Source organism: Electrophorus electricus, chromosome 7 (genome assembly GCF_041902795.1).
Source record: "Electrophorus electricus isolate QZ-2024a chromosome 7, ASM4190279v1, whole genome shotgun sequence".
NCBI classification, from domain to species: Eukaryota; Metazoa; Chordata; class Actinopteri; order Gymnotiformes; family Gymnotidae; genus Electrophorus; species Electrophorus electricus.
The window spans coordinates 5,001-17,676 of record NC_137503.1 but is presented as its reverse complement, the minus strand read 5'-3'; the positions used below and the strand labels follow the sequence as shown (position 1 = coordinate 17,676).

At 41.5% G+C, this 12,676-nt stretch overlaps 1 pseudogene; it reads right to left on the bottom strand.

The window, feature by feature from the left end:
• Positions 1-10,846: 10,846 nt before the first annotated feature.
• The window catches only part of LOC113568833 (uncharacterized), a 4,019-nt pseudogene continuing 2,189 nt past the window's right edge, over positions 10,847-12,676 (bottom strand).

Genomic DNA, 12,676 nt, shown 5'->3' with positions numbered 1-12,676 from the left:
AATAAATGGTAGGCTTACTGGTTATATAGGCTTACCAGTTACAGTAGGTTATTAGTCATTAGTCACCTGTCGAAAACAGTTTTTGACTAATTTTGAGGAAACGTTTTTAGACAGGATTTTGGTAAATGGCCAGATCACCAGCATACACTCCGACCTTAGACGAGCTGGCGAAATGGTGCGCTGTTCAGTAATTATTTCAGTGAATTGAGTCGTGTGATTCAGATCTTTGAAAGACAGCATCAGTCCCCCCTGTCAAAATAAGAGTTCAGAACCGCAAAGTTCCTAGGCTGCCATTGATTCAGTGATCTTTTGCGACTGTAAATTCCTTTTATTGATATGTGTATATTAAATACAACGATATTTGTCGTACTTGTTGGAAATAAAAACATATAGAGCCACACATTAAAACAGTAAAATACTTTAATCCTCCAACACGTCAGTAAAAATAACACATCAATAAAATATTACACTTAAAATATTTACACTTAATAAAAATACAAATATTTACACGTAATGACCTTGCACTAATATTATGATAACACTGAGCTAAGGGGTGTAAAAGGGAAATATTTATTCACTTTAACAATGGAAGCAAAGAGAAAAGAGAGTATCCAGGGTGAGTTGCATCCTTCAGAATCCTTCTGACACTGTTCAAGCAGAGAGTTCTGAAGATAAGATGTCCTCCAGTGCAGACAGGGATCATCCAGTTATTTCTTGGGCAGTGTGTATGACCCTTTGAAGAGCTTTTTTGTCTGCCACTGAGTAGTTGGAATATTACACTTTAATGGATCTGTGCATTCTGTACATTGTGTACATATATACACAACCATATACATTGTACATTGTGTATATAATCATAATATACATATATTGTACATACATTGTTAATATATTTTGTACATACATAGAATATATATATTTCTCTTTGCATATATATATTTCACATATATAGAATATCTATATTTCTCTATGCACCCCTGTTTTCTTTTCCTCAGTTAGGACAGAGCAGTCTCAACCATTTCACTGCGAGTTATACTGTGTATGACTATGTATATGACGAATAAACCAAACTTGAACTTGAACTTGAACTAATACAGTATGTCAGTATGCTCACCATAAAGGATGCTGTTTTTCCTGAGTGCTCTCAGAAAATAAAGCTGCTATTCAGGATTTTTGACCAAAGCCAGTTATTAACCTTATTAACCTAATCATTAACTTAATTAATTAATCATATTTATGGTCCAGGTGAGATCCTCTGTGATGTGGATTCCCAGAAATGTAAAGCTGGAAACCCTCTCCACTTCTCCTTTGATGACTATGAAAGAGAGACCTGTCTCATAAAATCTATAATGAGATCATTAGCTTTTTTATGTTCAGTTACAGGTTGTTTGATGAACACCATTCTGTTAATTAATATAAAATATAATTGTATTAGGAGCCTTACAGATCCTCCAAAAATTGAAATCACAATTGATTAAGTCTGTGGTGAATAGGTATATGGTGTATAATAACATATAATAAAATTGCTAGGTTAGGCTCAAATGTCCTCTGTTAAAAGCAAAGCAAAAAAAAAAAAAGCAAAGATACATTGTCAACTGAAGTAGCAGGTTCTAAATATGTTACTCAAATGCACTAGCATTAAAGTTGGTACAGTCAAATGTGCCTTTGCTCTGTAGTTGCATTCATGTTTAATCTGGGTGACCAAGCAGAAAAAAAATTACTTTTCTTAAATTTGTTTAGTTATTTCCACAAGAGGAAGTACTAACAAATCAAAGTCGGTTGGTCCCTCCTCACTTTGATGCTTTCCCTGTCATCTTGTGTATTTTAGTTCCATTCCGTAGTTTAGTTTTCTCCACCCCTCATTTGATTTTCCATACCTGTCCCATGTTTCTACTCTTGTTAAGTTCATGTATTTAAACCCTGTCGTGTTCCCTGTCTTGGCTGTTCATTGCATTTATGTGTTAGGTTCATTGTGTTTGATTGGTTCAATGTCTAAATGTATTTGAAAGCCCGTCTCTGTATCCCTGTAAGATTGTACTCCATGTATCCTAGCCTTCATGTTTCTTAGCCCCTGAGTTTTTTCTAGTCTTTGTTATAGCCTGCTTCCCTTTTTTGCCTTTGTGTGCTTTTGCTTTGTGTTTCCTATCTTTCGTTTATCCATGCTCTTGTTTTGTTTATCATGTATCCCCGTAATCTCTATGTTGACTCTATGACCCAGGACTGTTATACCCTCTCTGCTTTTGGATTATTTGGGATATATTTTTATCAACTGCTGATTAAATGTATAAAAACCTTTTATTTAAAATGTCAAATTCCTCTCACCCAACTGGTCTTTGGAGCAGCTGCTGCCTTTAGCAGCCTTTACAAAAATGTTTTGTAAATCTATCTACAAGTAGAAAATTTGAGGTATATAAAATTATAAGCAAGTATTTAATCATTATAAGCAGATGTTGGAGAAATGAATCAGAGTTCCTCTGATAGATTAATGGTAGTTTCACTAATGTGTCTGATTTAATTTAATCAGACAGTCAATCTTTTTCATAAAATCTTTATTTTTATGTTGCAGTTACACATTCAGGGAGCCCTTGAAGAGCACACCTCAGGAACATTCTGACACAGAGAGACTGCCTCATACACAGTGCTATAATCTGGGATTTAGCAAATGTTATATACCACTTTATATATAGAACATCTTTTTGTTTATCCTAGCCTTTGTGTTTCTTAGCCTCCGAGTATATCCTAGCCTCTGTTATAGCCTGCTTCGACCAGTTGTCTTCATGTGTTTTTGGTTTATCATGTATCCCCATAATCTCCATATCGGTAAACTGACCCTGGACTACTCTGATGACTACAATTTTTAATTTGCCCCTAATAAATCTCACTCTTCTAGCAAATGCAGATACAGCACAGTTTGAACTTGCACATCTGCTCCACACCACACTGACCCACCTGGACAAAGGGAGGGGAAATTATGTTAAAATGCTGTTTGTCGACTACAGTTCAGCATTTAACACTATCGTCCCCTCCCTACTCACTACTAAGTTGGAGGATCTAGGACTGCATACATCCCTGTGCGACTGGATCTCCAACGTCCTAACAGACAGACCACAATCAGTACGGGTGGGCAACTGTGCCTCATCCACCCTCACCCTCAGCACTGGAGCTCCTCAGGGTTGTGTCCTAAGCCCCCTGCTCTACTCACTGTACACCTATGACTGCACAGCCACTTCCAGCTCCACCATCATTGTCAAGTTTGCTGACGACATCGGTGTCATGGGCCTGATCTCGGACAATGATGAGAGGGCCTATCTGGAGGAGATTAAACACCTGGAAAACTGGTGCCAGGAAAATAATCTCCTCCTAAACGTCAGTAAGACAAAGGAGCTGCTCGTGGATTGCAGCAAGAAGCAGGAGCGGCACTACCAACCAGTGAGGATCAGTGGAACCACGGTGGAGAGAGTAGATAGTTTCAAGTACCTTGGTGTTCACATCTCGCAGGACCTGTCCTGGTCCCGCCATACCAACTCCCTGGCAAAGAAGGCTCGTAAGCGTCTTTACCACCTCAGATGCCTAAGAGACTTCAGACTGTCCTCCAAGGTACTGCGGAACTTCTACACCTGCACTATCGAGAGCATCCTCATGGGGAACATTACAGTCTGATTTGGGAATAGCACCAAGCAGGACAGACAAGCACTCCAAAGGGTAGTGCGTTCAGCAGAGCGCATCACTCACATGGAACTTCCTGACCTGCAGACCATCTACCACAAGTGGTGCCAGGCCAAGGCCAGGAGGATTGTGAAGGACCCCACCCATCCCAACAATAGGCTCTTCTCTCTGTTGAGGTCAGGGAGGCGCTTTCGTTCCCTGAAGACCAATAGAGAGAGACTGAAGAGGAGCTTCTTCCCACAGGCCATTCAGGCCCTCAATCAGGGAAACTGATAAACTGTGGGGAGCACCACCACCATGTAACATAAAAACTGTAAATATGTCATTTTACAAAATGGATCTGTACATTCTGTACATTGTGTACATATATATACACAACCATATACATTGTACATTGTGTATATAAACATAATATACATATATTGTACATACATTGTTAATATATTTTTGTACATATATAGAATATATATATTTCTCTATGCACCCCTGTTTTCTTTTTCCTCAGTTTGGACAGAGCACTCTCCACCATTTCACTGCGAGTTACACTGTGTATGACTATGTATGTGACAAATAAACCAAACTTGAACTTGAACTTGAACTAATACAGAATATACAGTGTGAATGCTACCATAGAAATGTAAATAGTAATTTTTATGCTTTTCCAAACTATTAACATAATTTACGTTTTAATATTTTATGAACTGACAGGCATATATTTTTACATTTATATTTATGGAATTTGGCAAATGCTCTTATCTAGGGCAACTTATAAAAGTGATTTGTCATTTACTCATAGAATACATCCTATGAGTAATGGGCTGGTCTATTTTTGGCTTTGTAGGCAAGCGTCAAGGTTTTAAATCTGATGCGTGCAGTTACAGGGAGCCAATGAAGGGAGTGCAGCAGTAGAGTGACGTGTGAACTTCAGAAGATTGAAGACCAGTCGTGCTGCTGCATTCTGGTCAAGTTGTATAGTTCTGATGGCTCTTAGAGGAAGACCGGCAAGTAGAGAGTTGCAGTAGTCGAGATTACGAGAGACTGCACAAGTACCTGGGTAAATTCCTGCGAGAGAAAGGGGAAACAAAGAGGAAACCTGCAAGACCGGGTCAGATTAGGAACATGAGTTGAGAGCGACAACTGGCTGTCCAAAGTTCTGCCAGACTACGAGCAGCTTCAGATGGTGATACCCCAGGAGTTCTCAAAAGAAATGGTGAGGTAATGGTACATCAGTGCATCAAACTAAAATACAGACACACTCCATTTAATATGCACTCTCTAAGCAACATTTAAGGATAAAGGAACATACCTCAAAGTCCAGCTCTAGTTTAGTTTTATTGTCAGAGCACATGTGGTGCCGGAGTTTATCGTCTTTCATCCTTTCCTTTGGGTCCTTTGTTGGGGTACATGCTGAGAAATCAATCCTTACTTTCAGCACATGTTCATGTAAACATTTGGTGTGATGTTATTGCTTCATAGTTATAACCCAAGATGCATGTAATGCTGTTTCACTCGATGCATTGTGCTGCCCTCTAGTGTACATCAACATCAATTACCTGCTTGGTATAGTAGCAGCACTAAGGAGAGCCAAAGACTTTTTAATAAATATAACAGTGTGATGATACAGACCTTTAATAAATACACTGTGTGCACAGTTATTAGGCAAGTTGTATTTTTGAGCACTCATTTTAGTATTGAACAACCAAGTGCTCTTGGTCAATCCAAAATATTAAACCTCAAACCTGAATATTTAAGAAAGTAAAAGTGAGGTTTTGTCTTTCTTAGAAGAATATCTATGTGTGCATAATTAATATGCAACCTAATGTGTGATGGCAGGAGGCTAAGCAGGATGCAGGGATGAGTCGTAGGAAACAGAAACACGTTTATTCAATAGGCTAGACTATTTGGTACAAACACCGACAATACAGACACGTAAATGATAGACATTTATACATGTATACTAATGACACAACGAGGAGCAGGTGTGAGACACAGGGAGGGTGTGGCCACATTGACAAACACACACATACACACAAACACACACAAGTAGACATTTGACTGAAAAACTGATTAAAAAACTGAAATTTTCCAAGCTCACTTGCTTTTCATCTGTTAAAGTGAGAATAATAAACAAACTCAAAATTTACAAATATATTTGTACAAATAAACTCCATTTATGGATTCTGTCTGTTTTTTAATCTGTTGACGATCAGCTTTTTGTGCAGCAGTAACCACAGCCTCCCAGACACTGTTCAGAGAGCAGTACTGTTTTCCTTCACCATAAATTTCCCTTTTAAGAAAGGCCCACAAGTTCTCAATAGGGTTTAGGTCAGGTGAGGAAGGGGGCCATGTCATTATTCTTTACTCTATAAGGGCTTTACTGGTCAGCTATGCAGTGGCATACTGCATGCATGTGATGGAGCATTGTCCTGCATAAAAATCATGATCATTTTGAAAGACGCAGATATTTACTATACCACTGCTTGAAGAAAATGTCTTCTAAAAACTGGCAGAAGGTTTGGGAGCTGAATTTGAGTCCATCTTCAACCTTAGGATGTTCAACTAGCTCATCTTTTATAATACCAGCCCATAGCAATACCCCACCTCCACCTTGATGGCAAAGTGGAGGTCTGTGACCCTTATTGATCCAGCCATGGGCCCACCCATCTGGTCCATCTTCAGATAATTCATGACCCTGTCTTGACCTTATGTGTCTTGTTCAATGGTGGTCATGTTTCAGACTTCCTTAGCTTGGCTATGTCTCTGAGTACGGAAATCCTTGTACTTCTGGTAGGTTGTAGTTTTGGAATATGACAGCACTGGAGGATAATGGGTTCCTGGTCGCTTCACGTTTGATTCTTCTCAAATCTTTGGCAGTTAATATGCGTCTTTTTGTCTCAACACATTTCTTGCAACCCTTTTGACTATTTGCAACAAAACATTTGATGGTTCTGTGATCATGCCCTACTATCTTAGCAATTTTAAGAGTGTTGCATCCCTCTGAAAGACTTTAGAATTTTTGACTTTTCAGAGTCAGTTAAATCTCTTTTTTGGGCCCCTTTGGTCAAATGGCGTCAACAGCGGACAGATGCAGAGGGAATGTGGCTTGTCTGATGGAAGGTTTAAGTCACCAATGGGAATGAGTGGGTTTCCTTCAAAGGGGAATTGACTCAGGAGGGTTATCTAGGGAAACTGGAGGGCAGTAGATGAGAATGATGTGAGGTTTGGTAGGGAAACACACTGTAATAGTGTGAAATACAAAAGAAGAGATTAAAAGAGCAGAGAAGTCAATTGGAGTGACTTGCCACTTTCGAAACAGCAGTAAAACCCGTGCAGTACAGTAAAACCCCTGCTAAGTCACCTCAGAAAAAGAATTTAACAGAAAAGGTGTGAATGAAAAGGCAGAGAACAGGGCAGCCAGAGTTGCCAAGTTCTCAGTGTTTATCCAGGTCTCTGTTAGAGCCAGGAAGTGTAGGGAATGGTGGGATGCTAGTGGTGAGATGAAGTCAGCTTTCTGGACAGCTGATTTGCAATTCCAGAGTCCTCCTGCCACCAGGAGTAAATGAGGTTGCTGAAATTGCAGCATCTATGATGATGATAGTGTCTAGGAGATCTGTGGGATATGTAGACAGGAATAGTGAGACATTTCAGATTGGAAAGATGTTTAGGTTTGTGGGCATATGTCATGAAAGTTTGAGAAAGTGTGAGAAAAAAATACTTAGATGAGTTTGAGAGGTCCGGTTTTTGTGTAAATGAGGAACTATAAGAAAAGCACAATAAAAGCCTTCTGCAGGTGTTGATCACTGCAGAGTCGTCCTAATTTAAAAGTTAGGTAAGTGCTGTGTCAGGCACCCAATTCACACCTAAGGCCAAGATGAAACTACACATGCAGAGAGTAATTATGTCTAACAGCAAACAAACAACTAGATTCAGACAGGAAGCCTTGAATTTAACAGAATCTAAGGCAAAAGTAAATAACTCAGAGCTCTCTTTACCAACCAGAGGACGATCCCAGAGAAAAAAACAATACAATGCAATATAGAGCAATCTAATAGTCTAGTAAGGGTGTTGGGCCCAGTGGTCTTGGTTTGAAATCTCTTTCTTCATTCAATAGTGGTGGCATTGATTTAAAGGCAGCCATAACTGAATGCTCTTTGGCTCTGAGTCTCATTGTGAATAACAAGTTCTCCAAAGAGGGTGTTCCACAACTACTGTACTGAATATTACAAAATAAGTCTCACACACATACTGTAATATGTTTTATCAAATGTGTGACTGTCCTTTATAGGAAAAATATGAATGTGTATCACACTATGGAATACAGCAACTTCCTGGTTACGGAGACAGGAATGACCTTTGACCCCAAACAGCCATGGCTGCTCTGAAAGGTGCACTCAGCACATGCCAAATCTGAGTTCACTTACTTTCGTCTTAGATTCTGTGAAATTCAAGACTTGTTGTCTAAATCTAGTTGTTAGTTGCTTGGTAGCGGTAATTACTCACTACAGGTATAGTTTTGCCCTGACCTTAGGTGTGAATTGAGGGGCGAGCTCAGTACTTATTGAACTGAGTTAAATTAGGACGACTCTGCTACAGACATGTATCTACAAACACATGTGTCTGTAGCGGTAATCAACATCTGGAGGAGGTTTGGTGGTGTTTTCAATCAGTTCATCTACATCTCACCTACAGGACTTCACAAACTCAGCTAAGTACCTTCTCATATTATCTCAATCCTTTATCTCATACAGCCACAAATCAAGCATCTGAAATGTGCTTCACAATTCCTGTCCACATATCCCAGAGATCTTCTCGACGCAACCATAGACGTCACAATCTCAGCAACCTCACTGACTCACAACACTTCACACCATGACATATCGTGGTGGCAGGAGGGCTCTGGAACTGCCAATCTGCTGTCCAAAAGGCTGACTTCTTCTCAGCATTAGCATCCCTCCACTTCCTACACTTCCTGGCTCTAACAGAAACATGGATCACCCCTGAGAACTGAGAACCCTGTCCTCTGTCTTTTCATTCATCCATTCTCTGAGGCGGCTTGGCAGGGGTGGTGGCACAGATTTACTAATGTCTCGAGAGTGGCGTTTCACTCCACTTTCCTTCTCTACACTTTCGATCACCTCTTTTGAATTACATGCCATTACAGTGTCTTTCCTCACCAAACCTCTTATCATTGTCATCTACCACCCTCCAGGTTCATTGATGAGCTCGACATCCATTCAATTCCCCATTGAAGGAAATCCACTTATTCTCTTTGGTGACTTCAACCTTCCATCAGACAAGCTGCTTTCCTTCTGCATCCTTCCACTGTTGACAGCATTTAACCTCACCCTCAACCACTCTCCACTCTCCTCTGACTCACAATGCGGGCAATGTTCTGGACCTGATCTTCATCCGTACCACCACAACATCGGACATCGCAGTCACCCCCCTCCACCTCTCGGACCATCACTTTCTATCCTTCTTTCTCTCCCTTCCTTCTCTTTCCATCCAGTCCTCTCAAACATGTTCCTCCTTCCTCCATCACAATCTGCACTCCATAACTCCCTTACTTCTACTATTTTCTCCACCCTTCCTCACCCTGACTCTCTATCCTCTCTCTTTGGATACAGTTACAAATACTTTCATTTGTACACTCTCCTCATCAGTTAATCTTCTGTGCCCTCTCTCCTCTAGACCTGCTAAGTCCTCCCCACCAGCCCACTGGCTAACAGAAAAAATTCACTGCCACAGGAGAGAACTAAGGACTGCAGAGAGGCGGTGGAGGAAATCTTGCATAGATTCAGACCTTAGCTCGTACAAGTCTCTCCTTTTCAAGTTCTCACTGGAAGTAACATCTGCACAGTCATCCTACTACAGAGAGAAATTCGAATCATCATCATCTGACCCACGCAAGCTCTTCACTATTTTTTCTTCTCTCCTTAATCTTCCCCCTCCCCCTCCTTCCTCATCTCTTACTCTGGAGGATTTTATAACCTTGTTTGAGGAGAAGGTTGCAGCAATCCTCCAGTCCTTTTTCTCTGTTCCCACCTCTCCAACCAACCTGCATTCCCCAACATCCAACTCTCTGACTTCTTTTTCTCCTCTCTCCACAGATAAAATTGTTCAACTCCTGACTTCCAGCAATCCGACTACATGTCCACTGAATCCAATTCCTTCTGCTCTGTTCCAGACAATCGCAAGAGATCTGCTTCCTTTCATGTCTGTCATCATCAACAACTCCTTATCTTCTGGATACGTGCCTACTGCATTCAAAACCGCCAGGGTGGTACCAATGTTCAAGAAGGCCACACTTGACAGCTCCAGCATTACCAACTACAGACCGGTATCACTTCTCTCTTTCCTCTCAAAAGCCCTCAAATGAGCAGATTATAATCAATTGTCTCTTTTCCTCACCCAGAACCAGCTGCATGATCCCAATCAGTCTGGCTACAAACCGGCACATTCTACAGAAACAGCTGTCATAGCAGTGACTGAGAAACATCATGCCGCTAAAGCTACCAAACTGTCATCTGTTTTGATTCTTCTAGACCTTTCAGCAGCCTTTGACACAGCCATAACATTCTTTTCTCTGTTCTTTCCAGGCTTGGTGTGACTGGCTTGGAGATGGTTTCAGTCCATTCTGGATGAGCGGTCCTATCAGGTGACATGGAGAGGATCCACATCCAAACTATGTAGACTCTCCACTGGTGTTCCACAAGGCTCAGTATTGGGCCCCCTTCTCTTCTCTTTGTATGCTCGTTCTCTTGGTGATGTTATATCATCTCATGGTTTCTCCTACCACTGCTATGCCGATGACACTCAATTATTTCTTTATTTTCCACCCTCTGACACGCAGGTCTCCAGACGTATCTCGGCATGCTTGACTGACATTGTGTTATGGATGACAGCCCACCACTTGAAACTCAACCCCAGTAAAACTGAGCTTCTGTTCATCCCAGGTACTCCCAACCCTTACCATGACCTCACTGTTTCCTTTGAGAACTCCCTGGTATCACCATCCAAAGCTGCCCGTAGCCTGGGCATAACTTAGAACAACCAGTTGTCGTTCTCAACTCATGTTTCTAATCTAACCCGGTCTTGCAGATTCCGCCTTTGTAACATATGATGGATTCGACCCTTTCTTTTACAGGAAGCTACCCAGGTGCTTGTGCAGTCTCTTGTGATCTCAAAGCTAGACCACTGCAACTCGCTACTTGCTGGGCTTCTTCTAAGAGCCATCAAACCTCTACAGTGTGTCCAGAATGCAGCAGCATGACTGGTCTTCAATCTTCTGAAGTTCACATGTTACTCCACTGCTGCGCTCCCTTCATTGGCTCCCTGTAACTGCACGCATCAGATTTAAAACCTTGATGCTTGCCTACAAAGCCAAAAATGGACCAGCCCCTTCATACATGAGGTCAATGGTCAAAGACTGATCCATACCTCGAGTGCAGTCCTGCAGGGCTGTGACATGTGGCATCACACAGACATGATGCTGTTAGAGGTGGACGGTTTCAGTCTCATGGGCTCTGGGGGACGTCCTCGGGCAGGTCCCGTGGGGTGGTGTACTGCAACACTTTGGGCAGTGCAGGCACTGAGCAGCACCTCAGCGCACTCCGCAAGATGCCCATGTCATAGGCCTCATACCTGTGGAAGGGAGATGACAACACATGGGTTCATAGCACTGCTTGCTCCACTTTCAGATAGGCGGGGAAACACAAACGCACCAGTGTTCTGTTTTACTGTCATAGTACTCCACGTTACAGGTAGTGAAGCCACTGAATCCACCGACCACAAAGAGGAGGTCGTCAACCACCTGTACAGAGTAGGGCAGAGAGAATGCAGCCTAAACACCTGTAGCCTAAAAAAACTATCTTAAATGACTCAAATACTTTTAGCTTAAATACTTTAGTATAATGCCAGTACCTAAAATGTTTATAGATAAAGGAGACACCTTTTCTGTGACAAAATACTGCCCCAATCATCACTGTGTGTGTGTGTGTGTGTGTGTGTGTGTGTGTGTGTGTGTGTGTGTGTGTGTGTATTTGTCTGAGATGGTGAAAGAAAGCATGTTGCTACCTCAATGCCAAAGTTGCTGCGTGGGTTTAACATTCTGGGGATGACTCTCCAGGTGTTGGTCTGGGGGTTATAAGCCTCTACACTTTGCAAGCGATTGGCACCATCAAACCCACCCACCTACAAAAGCAAAAAAGAGAGGAGGGAGATTCATCTGGATGTGTTACTTTGGGGGTGAATTTACATTAATTACAGTTACTTTACATCTGGAAACTGCAGATTATGGTTGGTAAATTCTGCAGTCTTGACAATAGCAGACATGATGAAAATAGTCTCTCAGTAAAAACTATCATGTGTGATTGATGTTTGTGTTACTGTGTTGTATGTATGTATAACACAGTAACACGGACCTCAGTCACACACACATACACACATTCATGCCTAATATACACACACATACACTAGGCATGAGTGTGTATGTACGTGTGTGTCATTGAGGTCTGTGTTACTGTGTTTTACACACATACACTAGGGGTGTGTGTGGGTGTGTGGTCCGTACAGCATACATCTCTTCTCCATACGTGATGACTCCCACTCCACTACGTCTGCTGCTCATGGGAGTGATGAGACTCCATTGATTTGTCTCAGGGTTGTAGGCCTCCGCTGTGAACAAACACTCATTTCCATTAAAACCCCACAGATATACACCTGCCAGTCACACACAAAGAGGGTATGCACACCCAATACACACGTACAATGCTGACTAATATAACAGACCCCATCAACTGTCACCATAATACAGTATGGACTTTAAAGGAATTTTTCAGATAAAGAAAAAACAGATTGTAATGGGGCTCAAACACAGGTCAGATAGGTGATGACACCAACACTCTATGGGGTACGCTACCACACTTTAATGATGGTGGGCCCATGTGCAAAACAGTTGATCTTAGAACAGGTAAAACAAGAGAAATAAAAAAACAAAGGTGAGGAGTGG